Below are 22,851 nucleotides of genomic sequence, written 5' to 3' on the forward strand. Positions count from 1 at the left end.
CTGTACACAGAGACTGATATACTGTGGTAAAATTGAATGTAATGGACCTCTGTACCAGCAGCAATACAATGACCCAGGACAATTCTCAGGGATTTATGGTAAAGAATGCTACACACATTCAGAGGAAGGACTGCAGGAGAGGAAACATATTAGAAAAACAACTGCTTGAATGCATGAGTCGGGGTGGACATGATTGAGGGTGTGGACTCAAAACTACCACACCAATGCAACTACCAACAATTTGGAAATTGGTCTTGATCAAGGACACATGACAAAACTAGTGGAAATGTTCATAGGCCATGGGTGGGTGGAGTGCGGGGGGCGAAGGGGAAAGGAGTAGCATGAATCATGTAACCATGTTAAAAATGAATATTAATAAATGTTTGAAAAAAAGTTTTCAGCAAGTTATTATGAAGATTATTCACTATGATCAGGTGATATTTATACCAGGAATGCTAGGATGGTTTAATATTAGGAAGACCATCCAGAAAACGAATTGACCATATCAATAATCAAATCTGTGGAAATTAGGTGATTATCACAATAGATGGAGATAAAGCCTTTGACAAAATACAACATACATTACTCTTGAAAACATTAGAAAGTAAAGGAATAGAAAGGCTATTCCTCAAGATAATAAGTAGTATGTATTTAAAACCATCAGCAAGTAATATTTGCATTGGGGACAAGTTAGAAGCCTTCCCAATAAGATCAAGAATGAAACAAGAATATGCATTATCACCTCTGTTATTTTATATTGTTCTAGAAACACTAGTCGTAGCAATTTGAGAAGAAAAAAGAAATTGAAGGTATTAAAATAGGCAATGAGGAGACGAAGCTATCACTCTTTGCAGATGATATGATGGTCTACTTAAAGAATCCCAGAAAATCAACTAAAACCTACTGGAAATAATTAACAACTTTAACAAAGTTGCAGGGTCCCACATGAGTCATCAGCATTTCTATATTTTTTTTAAAAAGAAAACTCAGCAGCCAGAGTTAGAAAGAGGAACTCCATTTTAAATCACTCTAGACAATTTAAAATTTTTAGGAATCTATCTGCCAAGACCAACAGAGGAATTATATGAGCACAACTATAAAACACTTTTCACACAATCAAAACTAGACCTTAATTGGAAAAAACATTGATCTCTCATAGGTAGGTTGAACTAATATAATAAAAATGACAATCCTACCCAAATTAATCTACTTATTCAATGCCATACCTATCAAACTACCAAAATTTTTTATAGAACTAGAAAAAAAATTATAACAAAGTTCATTTGGAAGAATCAAAGATCAAGAATATCAAGGAAAATAATAAAATAAAATGTGAAGGATTGGGTCTGACAGTACCAGATTTTAAACTATACTATAAAGTAGTGGTCATCAAAACTATATGGTGCTAGCTAAGAATCAGAAGTGTGAATCAATGGAATAGACTGGTTTAATGACCTCAGCAGGCTAGTATTCAATAAACCCAATGTTCCCAGCTTTTGGGATAAGACGTTACTATTTGACAAAAACTACTGGGAAAATTGGAAAATAGTATGGGAGAAATTAGGTTTAGATCAAATTCCTACACCCTATACCAAGATAAATTCAAAATAGGTAAATAATTTAAATATAAAGAGTGAAATCATAAATAAATTAAGTCAACATAGAATAGCATATCTGTCAAATCTGTGGGTAAGGAAGGAATTTAAGACCAAGCAAGTGAGAGAGAACATTACAAAATGTAAAATTAATGACTATGACTTTTATATCAAGTTAAAAAGTTTTTTGAAAAAAAAACACAATGCATCCAAAATTAGAAGGAAAACAAGAAACTGGGAAAACATTTTTATAATAAAACTCTCTGACAAAAGTTTAATTTCCCAAATACATGGAGCTAAGTCAAATTTACAAAAAAATAAAGCCATTCTCCAATTGATAAATGGTCAAGCGACATGAATAGGCAGTTTTTATATGAAGAAATCAAAACTATCTATAATAAAAAAGTGTTCTAAATCCCTCCTGATTAGAGACATGCAAATAAATAAATAAATATGTTCAGGTACCACCTTAAACCTAGCAGATAAGCCAATATGGCAGCAAAGGAAAGTGGATAAATGTTGGAGGGGATGTGGCAAAATTGGGACTTTATACACTGCTAGTGGAGTTGTGAATTGGTCTAACTATTCTTAGGGGCAATTTGGAATTATGCCCAAAGGTCTTTAAAAGAATGCTTGCCCTTTGATCCAGCCATACCACTTCTGGGTATGTACCCAAAAGAGATAAGAAGAAAAAAGACTCATACAAAAATATTCATAGCCCCTTTTGTGATGGCAAAAATTTGGAAAATCAGGGGTATCCATTCTATTGGCTGAACAAATTTGTTCTTCCTCCAACTTGTACTGAAGCTTTTCTTCTCCTGACTAAACATTTCAAGTTCCTTTAACTGACATTCACATCACATAGACCCAGGAGAATTATTATCCTGCTTACCATTGTAAGGATGCATTCTATATTAACTGAAGGCCTCGGCTAATCTTCTGACTGATTTCTTGGGGTACTGAGTACTGTTTTTTCCTTCAGGATTTTGAGTATCACTCAGTATGGAGAACTTAAAATTTACATTGCTTAGAAAGTGGTCTGATTAAAGACAAATTCTGGTTTCTGCCCATTTGTTCTGATTTCTGCAAATTTCTGTCCTGGTTCTAATCTAAGCGATAGTTGACTTCTATTGGACTCAGAAACTAGCAATCAGCTGGGAGAGTCTACACACAGAATTGTATCCCTGCCATCCCTTGGTTATATGTCCCTACCCTGGCTATTCTTCTTTGAGCCTCAGCATAGACAACTGGCTACAAGTGATACCTCACTTTACTCCTGGAATCTGAGTTACACCACTACTGATTGCTTCTTGTCTTATTCTCCTTTTGTTACATTGCCTAGGGTTTGAGATAAGTAGGGAGTGGAAGAGGTCTTCTTCTATGCCTCTCTAGAATCTGTGTCCTGAAACAAATAGTAGGCAACAAAGCTACCAATTCTCATCTATTCCTGTCAGAGCTTTGGTATTGATTTGCAAGTGTATCTTATGGGTCTGAAACCACTTCTTGCTCCAGGTCACAAAGTCTATCAGGGCTCCTCTGCTCAGTACCGGTCTTTGCCCTCAGTATCTACTGATCTCTCCATCTCCCTATGTTAATCTGGGCTAGAAAATTGGTTCCATGACTTATTCTCTGAGTTTCCTCATGTGGATTTGGTCTGGAACATTTTCTTTATCTTATTTCTGAATGTTTTTACTTTGTTTGGTTTTCAAGGAGAAGCTCCTTGTTACTCTGTTTTCTGGTACTCCTCTATATTGATTTCCTGAAATATTTTCAAAAAAAGAAATATATTTGGCTTAGCACAATCTATTCTTGATAGAAAATCCAAAAGGTATTTAATATATGTTGTGATCTTTCACCATTGTGAAAATTTAGGGACTTTATTAAACTAATGGAGACTTGATTTAGCAGCAAGAAAATTCATCTGACTTATACCCCACTGAAAATCTGTGGTAAAGTCAAGACTAGAGCTGGAAAACTGTACTGCTCCTAAAAGATATATTTTCTATCCTATAGGATATACAGTTTCATGATGAAGAAATAAATAACATGTGTCAAACTCCTATTAACTGAATACTAAGTCACATCAAATAATGTTATAAGGTTTATTATATAAATCAATAAATTTAAATATTTTACTTACTCCTAAATATTCTCCACACCACCCTACATATTGTAGGATAAATACTATGATGTATCCAGCTAAATGCATGTAAAAATCTGGACAAAATCTTCTTTTTCCACTATAACTACAAAAATATGCTTCTTGTCCTTTTCTAACTCATATAAAGTTACAGCATGCCTAACTCCATTTTGATAAGACCTGCCATACTCTTACAATAATGCTTTTTACTCTACCATTGTTTTTGTCTTCTATATACATCTCATATTATTATGAATGTTTTTTTGGTGAATTTTCTATGTATTCCCATCATTTCTTCAGATGAATCCTATTGCTTTCCTTCTCATCATATTTCTTCCTTTCTGTCTTGACAATTTAATTTTTGTTTCCATTCATTCTTATATAGTTTCAGAATATAAGAACATATCTAGCCTTCCTCAGAATCCAAAGAAATCAGATCTCCCAAAATAGGATGTATCCTAGACTATATATCTATATCTATCTATCTCTCTAAGATTATACCTTTCTCTTAGTTCAATGTAGGATTGCCTCAATCTTGTACCTCACAATTGGGCATCTCTGTCTTCTACACAAGGGAAAGCAATTCTTCCAGGAGAGTAAAAGTCTCTAAAACTTGCATGAGATTGGTTTCATACCTCTGGTGTATCAAATAGAGAAATACCATGGATTGACCAGGAACAAGTCCCCAATGAGAAAGATTACAGAAATTAAGTATATGCATATCTAAAAGAAATATAGCCTATTCCAAAAAAATGCAAAAATAAAAAACCAAAGAAACAGAAAAACATTTTTTATTGTTTTTGTTTTTGCTTAAGTATTTGCTTTAATGGATAAGTAGTGATAATTAGAATCTGTATAATTAGAATTTGTCTCCCTAGGACCCTCTTTCCCACCTTCCTATCTTTGTTCTCACATTACATTCTTATGTTTTGGAGATAAAGTTGTGTGCCTTCAGTCTCTTTTACCCTGGTCATGGCTGGGAAAGCTGGCTTTATGCCAGGCAGGAGAATCTACACACATGGTTTTTACTTTTTTTAGATAATTATGTTTCAACTTCTATTTCTTTTATTTTCTTTCTACTTGAAGTGATTATTAATAACCCTTATAAAATATAACACTTAGAGTTATTTAATATTAATTTAAATCTAACATTTTGGTGACCATCAAGAGACAAACTCCTTGATCTTCTTTTAAGATACCCTTTGAGTAAAGATAGTGAGTAGATTAAAACCACGTTACTCTCTTACTGCAGCTTTTTGCCTTCCACCTCCTGGGGACTCTCTTTGGTAGTGGAGACCCATCCACAGGAGGAGCTGAACCTGAAACCCACACAATGCTTTTCTTGAACACACTAGCTGGGGGTCCTGAGGCTAGTAAAGTATAAGTTCCCACTTCCCCTATATTATTAACAGTTGAGTGGCTGGTACTGGCCCCCTGCCTCTCACAACTTAAAAACACATAACCATGTGAGTTCAGCACCACTGATTTCCTGTTGACTTGGAGCAGAAGAGTAGCCCTTTACATGCTGCCCACCCTAAACCCCTCTTAACTTCCAAGATGATTTTTAAGCTGCACCTGAATGAGAGGGTGGAAACTGAGGGGTTAGCCCACACAGAAGTCTCCCATGCCATCCTCTAGAACCTAAAATCCAGCATAACAGGTAGAGGGGGGTCTCATAGCTTAGTGGATTTAAAGCCAGATTTTTGGAAATTAAGCTCTGGTTTTCCTGATCCAAACATCAGGTGGAGCCTGTATTCCATACTCAATCAGTTTTGTTCTCCCTGGTGTTTTTGCCAGGGGATAGGGGAAGGAAAAATACTCTTCCAAACCTTTTAGCTAATTCCTGAGGTTGTTTTTTGTTTTAACTTCAATACAGAGTATTTTGTTTTGCATGAAGTAGAAAACTCTTGACTTTTCTTGTTTCCTATCCTAAATCCAGTCTTGGGCTAAGACTTGTAACCCCACCCTCCATTTAAAGGCTGATTGGGGTATGTCTCTTATCTACTAGCCTTGTGAGGTTTTCACTCCTATTTAGTGCATTCTAGGGTAGCACCTCCTACAGACAGGAAGTATAATGGCAACCAATTTAGTAATTTAATTTAAAAGCATGACCCACTCTATGAAAGGGCAGTGCATTACCATTTTAGGATGTCTTTTCTTACTATAGCTCCTGGATACCTTGCAGTTGATAGCGTGAGATAGCTTGAGTAATCTTGAACTTCAGAGGGGAGATTCATCTCCCTACATGCCCTTGACATTTTGGCCTGCCCAATCTCTGCAAAACACCTAACATGGGATTCATCCACACTATGCTTAGTGCAGGATTCCCCCTCAGTATGGGAGAGCCCAGAAGTGTGACCAAAGGAATCGAGATGGTTAATAATACTGGAGAGGGGAAGGAACCTTAAAGAATCTGGAAGTGAATTTCAAGTCTTTTCAGACTCCATTGCCTTATTGATATTAACTGTTTCAGTTTGTTTCCTTCCGAATATTGAAGTTCCCCTCCAATAGTGAAGAAGTCTCTATAATGCAGCTATCAGAATTGGAGAAAAGGACTCTTGAATTCATTGTTCACATCCTGTCATATATATGTGTGTATACACACACACACACACACACACACACACACACATATATATATATATATAGCTTGTTTCAAGATTTATTTTTGGTTTTAACTTCACATATCAATCTGATATATAATATTCTGTTATACTATGTCATTTGTAGCTACTGTGATTTTGCCATCAGCTATATGTTCTGTTACACTGTCTTTATTTGTACTCTCCTCCTATGAGTGGACTGGAGAAAATACCATTATAAAATTCCAAAATCAACTTAGACAAACCCTTTTCCAAGGCAAAAACCATAGGTACTTATGGATGCTGAGTTTGTCACCAGATCCATTGAGGTCACATATTGCCTTAATAGACTTTTGTTCCTTTTTCTCTTTGTTAATTGTCACATAGATGATGATGGCTGGACTCCATCAAACTGGTTATAACCTGTATACAACCTTTGGAGAATTGAATAAGCTAAAAATGTCAACTGATTTTCAGGAGTCTTCAGAAGTGATTTTCAGATATCTAGTAGCACCATTCTCTCTGACTAATCAGTTGCCTACCTTTGACGTGTGTAACAAGAGGCAAGGGTCCATTTATTAGTTGAAGTGAAGTGCAATAGCACTATTGTATTCCCCATATCAACATTTATAAAAAGGTATTAGATGAGACATCAGAAGTGATTTTCACTATTATATTCCTTGCCTCCACATTGCAATGGATGTGACATATAAATACATGATTTTTATGGGTGTTATAGTATCATACTTGTGGAGGGTGGTTTCCCAACGGGCTTGGTTACTCCATGATGAGTTATAATCTCATCCAGGAAGGGGAACGATTTCCCAAGTGGCTTAGTTACCCCTGGAAGGTTTTTTTTTTTTTAATTTCTAACTCTTTAGCTTATTCTACCCTTCCACCAGAATGATCTAGATTCTTGGTGACATTTTAGAACTAAAATGTTTTCATCAGCAGTATATTTTCCCCCTAGGCTTTCTTGCCAAATTTTTGAATGATGGCAGTTATAGACTTTGTTAGAAATATCTCAGCCAAAGTTGAAAGATTGGCTCAGTCTGGAGAATTTGCAATAAGTATCCTTGTGTTTCAAAGGTTTTTAAAATGTCACACAGCAAGTGCCTAATAAAGATTCATGTGAATCTTAATGATAACAAGTTTGTTTACTATTGTCCTTTAATGGGGTCTTGTGATTTGAGCAATTTTGGTACTTCTTTGAATGTGCATTAACTGATGTACTACTGTTTTAAAAATCTGTTATATGGTGAAAACCATGTGAACTCGCACAGTGGATTATGGCCAAGTTAAAAAGGAAATGGATCTCATTTTGGGGTGAGAAACTTTTTGTGTTGTGATTCTGCTTATCTAAAACAGTGTTTCATGGAATATGAACTATATATTTTTAAATTTTAAAAAACTTTTATTATTGTTTTTCCATGTATGTGCAATAGAGAATTTGAGTTTTCTTTCTTTTTCTCTTCCAATTTTTGTAACTGAAACACATGCTACCAGTATTAAGTTTTGTTTTTATTTTGCACTAGGATAAGTTTAAAATGTTCATTAGCCCTAATACCAATGCATACCCAAAAGCTTTAGACTGTAGAAACCTACCATTGATTGTTATATGTTATGGGACTTTGATTAATGATTGTATCTCATTCCAGGAGAAGGTATTACAAAAGAAGTACTATATTGTCCATGGAGCACAAGGTTGAGGAGACCAACTAATCCAGGTGGGATTGATGAGATTCTATGCCATATCATGGGACTTGAACTTATTTTGGCATTTGAAGAAGCAACTATTTAACAACATCAGATGCAGAATTCCCTTGTGCCAGAGCTAAACTTCTACCAAGTACCTCAGTTTGGCTGCCATTTTGGCTCCTATATCCCTGAGAGGAAAGATAAAATCAGAACAGGGAATGCTATTTTGCTTTTGCTTCAAAGTATAGTCTGTTTTCTCTCTCTTTCATAGTTTAGCAATTTTCTGTAGTCCTGGCTACTGATTGGGTAAGTGCATAATTGCTACTATAAGCTTGTGGGACATAAATCATTTTAATAAGGTCCTGATTCTAGGACCTGTTATAGGTTTGTTCTTCCTTACTTGGAATTCTTATACTTTAGATTTTGAAATTATGTTTCATCCAGAATTTACTTTTTTCTCTTTTATTTGGTTTTTAATGTTTTTATTTTCTTTTGACAAGGTTTTGACATTGATTTTGATATTTTGACATTGATTCATATCTCTCATAACTCAGTCATGTATCCTGGAGTGACCCATGTGTTAGTCAACATCCTCCTCGGGGGAGATTGTATTATTGTCATAAAAATGTAGATTTATAAAAAACTTTCTTGTTTGAAATTTTAGGATAAGAAACTTGTTACCTCCTGAATCAAGAAAGGGGGCTGTTTGGAGAAAGTGCCATAAAAAAGCCTGCAGAAACCACATACTGCACAAAAAGTTCCAGAATGAACTTTGGGATGTAGTGAATTGAATTGTGGGGGGTTGAACACATTTATTTTTAATATACACTCTTATGCCAAAGGGGACTGCCTCCTAATTGACTTTTTGTCAATGCACTTAGTAATCAATGGTGTTGTTCTGTTTCTCTTTTATTTCCCTCTTATACCCAAATTATTCTAATTTCTCCTTAAACAGCACAATATTGTATGTACTTCTAGTTAAAGAACTTTAGAGATATAAGTTGGTTATGTGTACTAGGGAAACTAAGCATTTAGATCTGGGAGATTTCTACATGCTTGTTTCCCAATGGCATCACAATGAGGATTGTGTAATTAGAATTTGTCTCTCCAAAACTCTCTTTCCCAGCTTCCCATCTTTGTTCTCATGTCACATCCTTTTTCTTTTTTTGTAGATAAAGTTGTGAGTATAGCTCCACACTCACTCTTTTTTCCCCTGATCATGATTGGGAAAGCTGACTTTATGCCAGGCATGAAAATCTACACATGTGGTGTTTTTTTTTTGTTTTTTTGTTTGTTTGTTTGTTTTTTGTTAGATAAATACGTCTGAGCTTCTATTACTTTTAGTTTATTTTCTTTCTACTTCAACTGATTATTAATAAACCTTATAAAGTATCATTCTTGGAGTTATTGTATATTAATTTAAAGCCAACAAATCTTAACTAATGAAGAATTTCTAGTTCATTTGGAAAAGACTTTGGCCATCATCTAACTCAATTTTTTAAAAATGATTTTTATTTTTTAGAAAAGTTATCATGGTTACAGGATTCATGTTCTTACTTTCCCCTTCACCCCATGAATTCTTACCCTTACCCCAATAGCTGAGGCACATTTCCACTGGTTTTAACATGTGTCATCAATCAAGACATTTCAAAATTGTTGATATTTGCATTGGTGTGGTAGTTTCGAGTCTACGTCCCCTATCATGTCCACCTCAACCCATGTGTTCAAGCAGTTGCTTTTCTTCTGTGTTTCCTCTCATGTAGTTCTTCCTCTGAATGTGGGTATCATTCTTTCCCATAAATCCCTCAGAATTGTCCTGGATCATTGCATTGCTGCTAGTTGTAGTACACAGAGGGGGGGTCATAGCAGTTTTTACAGGTTTTGGCTGAGTTCTGATGTCAGTTAGGAGTTTAGAATCTTGGAAGAAAGTTTCATTTGGACCTGGGACCTTGTGGAGAGAGCCAGGGCCAGCCAAGCTGCTTCTTCTCCTTTCTAAAGATTGAAAATTTAGCCTAGCTTTGGAATGTTTATTTGAGATTTGTTAATTTAGATAAGCCCTTTGAATCTCCATACCCTACCTCATTTCCCTACCTTCCTTCCCTTACCTAATGTCTGTGAGGAGTGAATAAGGAGAGTGAATCAGAGAGTAATTTCAAATCTGTGAGGGTTTAGCTATACTTTTGCAGTACTTTATCTAGAAAGGTTAGGTACTTATCATCATATTCCCTTTTGATTTCAAGATCACCTTGAGAGTTGAGTCAGGGCAGGACCTTGCTCAAACCCATCTCTGCCTCCCTTCCCCCACCTGAAGTTTCTTTAAACAACTGTTAGGCCTACCTTTAATCCCCTTTACCTGACAATTTAACCTGAGAAGACAATAAACCCCTTTTGTGTTTAAAACAGACCTGTTAGTTATTTTGTCAGTTTAATTAGTAAGAAAGGGAAGAAGAGGAATAGAACCAACATACTCTGGGATTTAAGGGAAGCCGGGGTATCCATCTTGAAGGAAGGTGTAACTTCAAAACAAGTCCCTTCCTGTGAAATTAACTAAAGCTTGTAGTTAATTTCAATCAGTCTATTTCCTTAGTTTGTCTTTAGTCTAAGCCCTAGTCTATAAGCCCTGCTGCTCTTTGCCTGTTCAAATCAATTCCTCCTCTCCCTGAAGATCTTTGTTACCTTCGGTGTTATACTCCCTGACTTCAGTCTCATATTATATCCTGAATCTCACTATTCCATCCTACCTGCAACTCATATTATTTACCTAGCAAGTCCTTGTGTGTTAGTAAAACTTATTGCTAATGGTTAGTAAGCAAAATTACATATTTACATGACATGTCAGGTGATTTGAGTAAAAGGTGTCTGAACTAGAGTAAGAGAAATTCTTTACTCAGGCAGATATACCCTTCTCTCTTAAGTGTGAGTTTTGTGTTTCACATGTAAATGTGAAGTCAAGAAAATGTTTTATGTCTAGTGACTTATCTCTGTAATGATGTGTTACATACTTACTCCACCAGAATTCTTTTGCAATTAGCATATACTGCTTGGATAGAATCTAGTGTTGTGTGCAGTGAAAATTCTATTGGGTGTAAGTTATCTCTTTCCAAATACATGTGTCCAACACTGATCCAATGTTTCTCTTCACAGTGTGGATGTCCTTCTTACAATTGATGTATTTGGTCAAGGATGTCTTTGTAGTTCTCAGGATTGCTGTCCTTGTGAAGATCTGCGAAGTCAGCAACGCCTCACTTCTGTTTGATGCACCAGAGCTTGTCAACTTGCACTTGGAGTTGTTAAAATTATTTGGAAAGGTCCAAGCCACTTAGGTTCTAACACAGACTTCCTAGCGAAGTTTCTGGTATAAACATAATCTCCGGGTTGGAAGTTGTGTAGATCAAAATCAAAAGGTACTCTGATGTATCAAGCCTAATTTTTGTAGTTGATTTAATTGTTGCTTGAGCAATTTGATATATTCCTATAACTTGCATTCCATACATAAGTGTGATTAATTTGTGAATGCTTTGAGGTGCTTTGCCATGGAATGGTGGATGTTCATACAGCATTTCAAATGGTGAAATATGTGTGATGCTGTTGGGTTGGCTTCTTAGGTGGAATAGTGCTAATGGCAATGCATCAGGCCATTTCATGTGAGATTTTGCACATAATTTTGCTACAAGATTTTTCAGAGATTTATTTACTTGTTCAATCTGTCCATTGGACTGAGGTCTAAATATTGAATGAAGATGTCTCTTAATTCCTAATGTTTCATAAACATTCAGTTTTACCAGTGTATCAGTCTCTGTGTACAACATTCTTTTGGCTCTGCTCCTTTCACTCTGCATCAGTTCCTGGATCTATTTCCAGTTCCATTTATTATTCCTTTGAGTACTATAGTATTCCATCACCAGTATATACCACAATTTGTTCAGCCATTGCCCAAAAAAGGGCACACCCTCGTTTTCCAGTTTTTTTGCCACCACAAAAAGTGTGGCTATGAATTTTCACATGTCTGTTTATCTACAATCTCTTTGGGGTACAAACCAAACAATGATATGGCTGGATCAAAGAGCAGGCAATCTTTTATAGCCATTTGAGCATAGTTCTAAATTGCCATCCAGAATAGTTGGATCAGTTCACAACTTCACCAGCAATGCATTGAGGTCCCAATTTGGCCACATCCCCTACAACATTCATTATTCTCCCCTATTATCATTTTACCAATTGGCTAGGTGTGAGGTGATACCTCAGAGTTGTTTTGATTTGCATTTCTCTAATTATTAGAGATTTAGAATACTTTCTCATGTGCTTATTGATACTTTTGATTTCTTTATCTGGAAATTGCCTATTCATGGCCCTTGCCCATTTATCAATTGGGGAATGTCTTGATTTTTTATACAATTGATATAACTCCTTGTATATTTGAATAATTAGACCCCTGTCCAAGTTTTTGCTATAAAGATTGTTTCCCTATTTGTTGGTTCCCTTCTGATTTTGGTTGCATAGTTTTTGTTTGTACAAAATCTTTTTAATTTAGTATAATCAAAATAATTTATTTTATGTTTTGTAATTTTCTCTAATTCTTGCTTGGTTTTAAAATCTTTCCTTTCTCAGAGATCTGACAAGCATACTATTCTGTGTTCACTTAGTTTATTTAGAGTTTTCCTCTTTATATTCAGGTAATTAATTCACCCATTCTGAATGTATTTTGGTGTAGGGTGTGAGATGTTGATTTAAACCTAATCTCTCCGATATTGTTTTCCTATTTTCCCAGCAGTTTTTGTCAAATAGTGGATTTTTGTCCCAAAAGGTGGGCTCTTTGGGTTTATCATATGCTGTCTTGCTGATGTCACTTACCCCAAGTCTATTCCACTGATCCTCCCTTCTGTCTCTTAGCCATTACCATATTGTTTTGATAACCATGATTTTATAGTATAGTTTAATAACTGGTACAGATAGGCCATCTTCCTTCACATTTTTTTTCATTATTTCCCTTGATATTACTGATCTTTTGTTCTTCCAAATGAACTTTGTTATAGCTTTTTCTAATTCAGTAAACAAGTTTGTTGGTAGTTTGATATGTATTGCATTAAATAAATTAATTAATTTGGTTAAAATGGTCATTTTTATTATGTTAGTTTGTCCTACCCATGAGCACTCAATGTTTTTCCAATTGTTTAGATCTAGTTTTAATTGTTTGGAAAGTGTTTTGTAGTTGTGTTCATATAATTCCTGTTTTTGTTCTGGCAGATAGATTCTTGAGTATTTTATATTGTCAAGGGCGATTTTAAATGGTGTTTCTCTTTCTACTTCTTGCTGCTGTGATGTGTTGGAAAAATATAGAAATGCTGATGATATATATGCACTTATTTTGCATCCCACATCTTTGCTAAAGTTGTTGATTATTTCTAAAAGCTTTTTAGTTGATTCTCTAGGATTTTAAAAGGATATCATCATATTATATGCAAAGAGTGATAGCTTAGTCTCCTTATTGCCTATTTTAATGCCTTCAGTTTCTTTTTCTTCTCTAATTGCTACTGCTGGTATTTCTAGTACAATGTTAAATAATAGAGGTGATGATGCGCATCCTTGTTTCACACCTGATCTTACTGGAAAGGCTTCTAATTTATTGCTATTCCATATGATGCTTGTTGATGGTTTTAGGTATATGATGTTTATTATTTTTAGGAAAGGTCCTTCTATTCCTATACTTTCCAGGGTTTTCAATAGGAATGGATGTTGTATTTTGTCAAAGGTTTTTTTTCAGTATCTATTGAGATATTCATGTGGTTTTTGTTTGTTAGCGTGTAGATATGGTCAATTATGTGGATGGTTTTCCTAATGTTGAACCATCCTTGTATTCCTGGTATAAATCCCATCTTTATCATGGTGGATAATCCTCTTGATAACTTGCTGGAGTCTCTTTGCTTATATTCTATTTAAGATTTTTGCATCTATGTTCATTAGGAAGATTGGTCTATAGTTTTCTTTCTTTGTTTTTGATCTCCCTGGCTTTGGAATCAGTACCATATTTGTGTCATAAAAGGAATTTCATAGGACTCCTTCTTTGCTCATTAAATCAAATAATTTGTATAGTATTGGCATTATGTGCTCTTTGAATGTTTGATAGAATTTACTTGTGAATCCATGAGGCCCTGGGGATGTTTTCTTAGGGAGTTCTTTGATGGATTGTTCGATTTATTTTTCTGTATGGCATTGTTTAGGTGTTATATTACTTCTGCTGTTAATCTAGGCAATTTTTATTTTTGTAAATATTCATCCATCTCACCTAGATTGCTATATTTATTGCCATATACTTGGGCAAAATAGTTTTTAATGATTGTCTTAATTTCCTCTTCATTAGAGGTGAGGTCTCCCTTTTCATCTTTGATACTGTTAATTGGTTTTCTTCTTTCCTTTTTTATTAGATTGACTAGTACTTTGTGAATTTTATCTGTTTTCTCAAAATAACCAGCTTCTAGTCTTATTTATTAATTCAATAGTTCTTTTACTTTTGATTTTCCTAATTTCTCCCTTGATTTTTTGTATTTCTAAATTAGTTTTCATCTGGGCATTTTTAATTTGCTAGCTTTCTAGTTTTTTTAAGTTGCATGCCTAATTCATTGATCTCTGCCCTCCCTACTTTGTTAATATATGCACTCAAGGATATAATTTTCCCCTGAGTGCAGTCTTAGTAGCATCCCACAGAGTTTGGTAGGATGTCTCATCACTGTCATTCTCTTCAATAAAATTGTTGATTGTTTCTGTGATTTCTTCTTTAACTGACTGGTTTTGGAGAATCATATTATTTAATTTTCAATTAGTTTTTGTTTTGCCTCTCCTAGTGCCCTTACTAAATATTATTTTTATTGTGTTATGATCTGAGAAGTTTACATTTATTATTTCTGTTCTTTTGCGTTTGTTTGCAATGTTTCTATGCCCTATTACATGGTCAATCTTTGTGAATGTACCATGTGCAACTGAAAAGAAGTTATATTCCTATTTGTCCCCATTTATTTTTCTCCACATATCTATTACATCTAATTTTTCTAGGACTTCATTCACCTCTCTTATCTCCTATTTATATTTTGGTTTGATTTATCTAGATCTGAAAGATGAATATTTAGATCTCCCACTAGTATTGTATTACTATCTATTTCCTTCTTGAGCTCTGCCAGTTTCTCCTTTAGGAATTTGGATGCTATGCCATTTGGTGCATACATATTGAGCACTATTATTTCCTCATTGTATACTGCCTTTTATCAGGATGTAATTACCTTCCCTGTCTCTTTTAATAAGATATATTTTTACTTTGGCTTTCTCAGAAATGATCTCTACTCCTGCCTACTTTTTCTCATTTGAAGCCCAAAAGATTTTGCTCCAGCCCTTTACCTTAAATCTGTGTATGTTCACCTGCCTCATATGTGTTTCTTGTAGACAACATACGGTAGGAATTTGGTTTCTTATCCATTCTGCTATTTGCTTCCATTTTGTGGGTGAGATCATCCCATTCACATTCAGAGTTATGATTATCAGTTGTGTATTCCCCAATATTTTCATATCCTCTCCTAGTTCTACCCCTTCTTGTTACATTATTTCCTTTTAAACCAGTGGTTTTCTTTGAGCCAATATCCCTTGTCCCCTCCTTTGATTTATTACCCTTTCTAACTCCCTCCCTTATTATTCCCCTCTTTTTATTTTTAAGACCTAATGAATTCACTCCCCCTTCTCCTCCCCTCCCTTTTTTGTCCTCTCAACTCCCCTGCTCCTCTTGGTTTATCCCTTCTGACTTTCTCAGTAGGGTTAGATAAAGTTCAATATCCCAATGGATATAGCTACTCTTCCCTCTCAAGGTTAATTACAATGAGGGTAAAATTTAAATATTAAATCTTTATGCTCTCTTCCTCTCCTTCTTATAATAGTATTCATCCCTTCCCCTTACCATGGCCTCTTTGTATGTAATAGATTATCCTATTTTTCTTATTCATTCAAGTTTTTCTTGGTGTCCTCTACTATTTGTTCTCCTCTGCTCTTTGCTCTGTTGTCTGGAATTTTTCTGTGTAAAAGTTGCCAAGTGTCAAAGATTTCTTCTTGATCTTTCTCTTGTGGGGTTCTTGTGTCAGACTTGCCATTGTTAGCCCAGAGCCCTCTCAGGTTTATCCTCACGACCAGGGTCTGGCTGCTCTCTTTAGGCTCCTGAAGTCTCAGGTCTAGTTGTTCTCAGGGTCAAGCCTCCTGGTGGTCCCCTTGCTTGTTCCTCTGCCCGAAGCCACTTTAACAGTCTCAGGGTGCTGCTTCCACAGTCATGAACCCCTCTGCACTGGGTCCCCCTCCAAGGTATAGTCTGTGCTCAGGATCTGCATCTGTACCTGCACCCGGGGCTATACTCAAGGACTTTGTTCAAAGTCCCCACATTTTTTAGCCTCTTGGAGTCTTAAGACTTGCTGCTCTTAGCAGCAGGCCCTGGTAATCCCAGGTAGCTAGCAAGGACTAATGAATGCCTCAAACTTGCTCTAATTTTTGTGCGTTGTCTTTGGCCCTGTAGGTGGTGTGGGGGAGGAGGGGATTGCTCATCTTGCATTTTAGTAAGATCTATTTCACCCCCTTATAGCTTGGAAATGCCCCGATCCTACGTACCTTCATTGCTGCACTCTGTTGTGGAGTCCCTTCATTCGACTGGATTTGTTTTTATGTCCTCTTGAGGAGTCCTATATGTGTGGGTTAGGAGAGGTTAAGCAGCTGCTTTTTACTCTGCCTTCATCTTAACCCAGAACAGCATCTCTAATTCAATTTTTGACTGAAGAAACTGTGATATAGACATGTTTAAAGATTCAACCAAAAGTCATAAGTACTAAGTAAAAGAGCCAGGATTTGAATTTGCACCTCTTAATTTCTAATCCATTATTCTTTATACTATACTACATAATGCTCATCTTATCTCACTATTCTTTGGTTTATATAGCTCCAAAGTAAGTGTGAGACCAGAGAATCCATACATATAATCCCAGCTCTAGCAGTCTACATTTTCTACATCTCTTTTTTTCAGTAAAGTTGGCTCTAGGACTCTATGAAATCATTTTAATGCCATTATGGAACTCTTTGGGGATTGCCACCTTCCTTTCAAAATATATTAGTTGAGTACTCAATTATCAGCTGTAGAATGTTTGAATAATATCCTTTGTTAGACCAGCTGCTAAAACATCCAGTTGCTGGACTCATTTTATCCCAAATTTACAGGATGCATGCCAATAGCATCACATCTCAACACCCTTCAACTGATCCTGTTGCCTCCCTTTCAACAGCCAGCTGTTGCAGCTATAGTTAAATGCTTTCCAAAGCAAAGGTCACAGAAAATAATGTCTTGCAGTTTGGGGAAAGGCTTTTATCTTGACCAATCTTCATCATCGATGTCACATTGCTCTGAGCTATTGCCAACCTCCTATGGATATCCTGAAAAGCTTTTGCAGGTTATTTTGTATTCATCATAGACCACAAATAATTGAAGAAATCCACCTGCTCCAGAGCTTGTCTGTTAAATGTCATATTGGTTGTGAGACACAAGTGTCCTTTGTTTAGTATTGTGAATTTTATTTAGCTATTCTCAGAAATTTGATGAAAATATATATGCAAATATGTAACATATTTACATATGTTATATGTAGCACATGTAGATGCATTAGATATACAGATATAGTTTATAGGCATTACACATATGTGCATATATTGCAAAATTTATTTAGATCCTTTCATTAACAAAAACAAAACCAAGGAAATTAGTTCCTGTATCATTTTCTCCTAGGACACATAAAATATTGATTCTGTCAAAGGAGGAATTCAGAATTCCCCAAGTGATATGTTAAGACCTTATTAAAAGTATTGTGCCAGTTTTTTGAACCTAGCTTCTTGCTTTTTAGGAAATATTCTCCAAGGCCCAGTTTGATAGTTGTGTGGTCATAGTTAAACTACTTTGATTCCTTGGGTCTAGCTTTTCTTATCTCAAAAATGATAGTGTCAACACAGATGACTACTCTAGTCCCTTCCAGTTTAAAATCTCCTGCATGATCCTAATTTGTTCTGAATTTCTGCCTATGTAAAAGGGAAAAAGGGTTCTTTTTCATTAAATATTAATATTTAAAAGTGTGGTCACCAAGGAACTGAATAAATACCAATTCCTAAAATGATTTTAGTAATTTATTTGAAAAATAGAGGAGAGAGTAGAAGTAGAGAGATGAGAAGAGTATAGAGTAAGAGATCTAACTTAACAAACTAGATTTGATTTACTCCAGCAGGGCTCCAGAGGCCCAGCCTGAGAGCCTAAAAGTCAATTAAGAAGGGGTTTATCCACCAGGGCTTCTCCCAAACAAGAGAGCCTCTGGGAGGCTAGTGCCTACAAGGAGGCTAAGGTAGTCAGCCTTCTTCACTCACCACATGTAGTTCTAAGGAAGAGATTTAAGAACAGTCTCACCAAGGTCTCAGGGTCAAGGTCTTAGGTCCATCAAGAGCTGTCTGCAACTCATCCTCCAACTTGTCCTCCAATTCCAGGAAACAAATAAGAACTTACCCTACAGGAAGATGTCACTCCCTTTTAAAGGTGCTTCTTTTTTTGTCACTTCCTGTGTCTTCCTCTTAATTTACATGTCAAATCACAACAGATGCTTTGATTAGGACTGCCCAGGGGGCAGTCAATCAATTCTGATTCATCACCCACTCTTGCACACCTGGGTTGCAGACTTCCCAACTTGTGAATTCAGTGGAGATGTTCTCACCTTTGGTGATTAGATTAAGGGTGGGCAGGGCAGATTTAATTTCATTATCATACTTACTATAATGTTTTCCCTTTGCATTTATACAACCATCCACTGCTAAGTTGGGACCTGGGATGGAGGGGGTAGTTTAAGGAACAAAACACATTATAGTTATAAGAATTTAAATTTAAGTTTTTATGCTAAATATGAAAGTTCTAAAGGAATATTGTGGTCACTGAATTTAAAAATTAACTCCTTAATCACAAGTCTGTTTGCTGTTCTTAACAATTAATTTAACAGAGATATAGTAAAAGCAAGAAATGTAGGAAGGAAGTAAAAAAGTATTGCCTATCTAGACTCCCTATAATTTCTGTCCTAAGAAGTCTAGCTCACCACTTGTCAATGGCTGTCAAGTACCAATCTCTATGTGGATTCAAGCTAGGAGACCCAATGATGTCTTTAACAAGGATTCCACCAATGTATCCTCCTCCTGGGATGGAATCCCAGGAACCAATCTCTCCAAAAGCCAGGAAAAGAAGACCAGCTACTCACCCAGCAAGCCAATGCAAAATCAGGGAAAGAGTCTCCTCCTTCAGTCTAGCTCACAGATGCAGAGTGTCCAAAGACGAATTCCAAAGGAGAAGAAGTTCAAAGGCGAAGTCCTTGGACAGGAAGATCAGGACTTTGTATAGTCCTTTTCCAACATCACTTCCTGTCCTTTCCCAACTTTACAGGAACCAATTGCAGTCTTTCAATTTGCCTAACTGCTGTAATGGATAAAAGGGGGTACACTAAAGTAGAGGGGTGCTCTCCTTCCCTTGCTGAGTGACAGAGGGGTAAAAGGTGATTGAGGTATAGGAAAGGAATGAAAGGGATGGCTGATTTTAGGGAGGAATGGACAAGGTGGTATTATTAGGATGGTAAGGGTACAGGGTGAGGTATTCAGGAGAGGCAGCTAACACAGACTAGACACCCAAGCTAGAGACAGAGGATACTGAGGGGAAATAGGCTGAACCCTTCCAGGCAGGAAAGGTACTTCTACAGACACAAGTAATAAGGCCAGTCAGAAATGATTGAAATCTGACTTGAGGGCTTTCTTGTCAGTTTCTCAAGTCCTCAAAGGAGGAGTCACAAGACTCCTCCCTGTCAGTGAACTGAAGAGATTCAGAAGGAAGCATTGGGCAACTACTTCCTCCCAAGATGGATGCCTCCAGTTTCCCTCAGAAAATAAAAGAGAATAATTCCTTCCCTTCTACCCTTGCCTAATTCTTCAACACAATGATTCTCCAGAGGGTTTGGTTAGGTAACAAAGGGATTTATTAATGTTCAGAGTTGGTCAGGAAGGAGAGAGGGGTTGGGGGTTTCTGACAGCCACTAAGGAGAAACTCAAGATGGGGGAGTGTCACAGGAATAGGTTAGACTGAGAGAAGGACCTGCTTTTCTCAGCCAGGGAAGATTTGGTTGCTCTTAAAGTAGAGGGGATGCTAAAGAGATAGTTTGAATTCAAGGATGTCCTACTTGCCTATTGGGGAAAACTAAACCCACAAAGTCTATTCACTAAAAACCCAAAATCCACCCTGCCTCCCAGAGCCCCAGGAAAACAGGCAGGGAAAACAGGGAGATGCCTTTTCTCACATCAATTCCTGTCCCTTCCCAACTTTACAGGAACCAATTGCAGTCTTTCAATTTGCCTAATTGCCCAGGGGTGGGGCAGTGGCCTCGGGAGTTGTCACTCACTTTAGCAAGTGTCTTGTGAACTCTCCTAGTGTCCTTAGGAGTTCTTTGAGTTCTTGATTTGTTTAGCTAAAAATAGGCAAGGGGAGAGTTAATCCTATCTTCACAAGTGATTTGGTGTTAAGGAACATTTGTATAGGCAACAGGATAGTAGGATCACCTTGTAAGCAGAAGTTAAATTAGAAGAGAACAAAAAAATAAAGTAAATGAAAAGCAACATATTTTGAATGAAGAAATGAATAAAAGATAAGGAAAAATAGATATTCAATCTATCCTCCACATTTCCATGATCTTTAAGGTAATTATTCTCTAAATTTTCTTAAAATCATTACTTAAGGTAATAGGGAAAAGACTAATATATTCCTTTCTTTTGTCAGAATGCAGTGAAATGCTACACTCATTAACTGTGACTATATGCATATAAAAGTATGACTATATGCATATATAAGCGTGACTATACGCAATTATTCTCACTGCTATTGTGATAATTAGATTAAGTCTAAACTGCCCATCTTTAGATTTAATCACCAAAGGTGAGAGCACCTTCCAATTCTGGGAGGTCCTAACCCACCTGTGCTAGAGTGAGTAAAGCATCAGAATCAACCGAGTGCCCCCTACACTTTCTATGAGAAAGCATCTATTGTGATTGGACACACAGGCTAGGGGAAGGCACTGGAAGTGACGCATACATGACCCCTTTTAAAGAGGGAGTTGAGTGAATGAGGCAGGTTTTGGTTCAGTGAAGGGGACCTGAGAGAGCATTGCTGGTTTGTGACTGAGACTGTTCCATGTGGTGAGTTTAAAGACTGAATCTTCCTGAGATTCTATTAAGAAACTTCTTTTTATAGACTCTGTGAATGAAGTTTGCTCCATTCACCTCCTGGCCTCAGGCCCTTTAACCCTTGGCTGATCTATCTGGACTAATCAGTGAGATAGATTCTTATATCTCCGTACTTCCTCTCTCTATTCTTATGTAAATTTCCATAAAAGTCCATTTTGATTTTAGATTAGTCTTAATTGAGGATTGATAACAGTTCAATCCTCTGGTGACCATCTTTAATATATTGAACCCATAAAACCTCTTTTTCACCCTTACACTATAGGGACACAATTGATGCTGTTTATTATCAATTGTTCATAAAGTCAAGTAGTCTTCATAATTTGGTCTTTCAAGCACTCCTTTAGCTTGAATTGAAAGATTTATGATGTTGAGAAATATATTCCATTGGTTCAATTCTAACTATATCATTAATGAACAGTAAAAATAATTTGAACTAAGGTATAATCCAATTTTTAGACTATGTATGGCATCTAGACCAACCAGTTTCTTTTCAAAGTTGAAAACTGAAGATAAGAAAAGATAAATGAATTATTCAGCATTTCCCAGATATAGATAAATGGATATTCTAAATTAATTAAAAATTAAAATAAATTAAATAAAAATCTTTCTTTTTCATTGATTTTCATCTTGTCCAAATAGAGCAGATAATTGCAATTAATTTAAGGAAAACAATAGTAAACCAGGGAGAAATAGTTTCACTAGAGAGGTAGAAGACTTTAAGTAAAGACTCAACGACTATTTGTAAGTTATATTGTAAAGAAGTTTGTTAAAGCATAAATTGTACTATATAAGCTCAAAGTTCCCATTGATATGTGAAATTCTGTGCTCTATGATTTTCCTTCAAATTTTATCAGGATCATTGATATATTCTGAAGCCTTACATGATCATTTTGCCATATGTTAATAGAACTACAATAAATTTGTGAGTTTCAGTAGACTATTAGAAGCATTTTGATTTCTAATAAATTTGTTGGTCTATTAGTGAAGAAACACCTACCTACTGAGTATACACAGCTTATTTACCAAGTAATATGCTGAATGCCAAAAGAAAAAAAGCAAACCAAGAAAGAATGAGAATATATGTATGAAGATATACATATAAGGAGACATAGGATGTTCCATATAAACTACTGCAGATTTTTTTTTCAATCAGTTTTGAAGCAAAAGTTGGTTCTTAGATCATATCATCTTAGGACTACAATTGGGAGAGACCACAGATACTTCCTAGTCCCATAAAATCATTTTATAGTTTAGAAAATTAAGATTCAGTCTTGCCCCCAGTCACATATATATTCAGCATCACAGACAATATTTGAACCAAGGTGCTATGCTTCTAGTCAGATAACTGATAAAGTATGGTAAAGAACTCAAGTCAGAAAATTTTGAGTTCAAGTCCTGTCTCAGATATTTACTAAGTATGTAACCTGGGAAAGTTACTTTCTATCATCTGCATTTTCCTCACCTGGAAAATATGGATAATAGTACCTACCACGTAGGGTTAGTATTAAAGTCAAATATGATA

The sequence above is a fragment of the Gracilinanus agilis genome, chromosome 4 (genome assembly GCF_016433145.1).
Source record: "Gracilinanus agilis isolate LMUSP501 chromosome 4, AgileGrace, whole genome shotgun sequence".
Taxonomy (NCBI): domain Eukaryota; kingdom Metazoa; phylum Chordata; class Mammalia; order Didelphimorphia; family Didelphidae; genus Gracilinanus; species Gracilinanus agilis.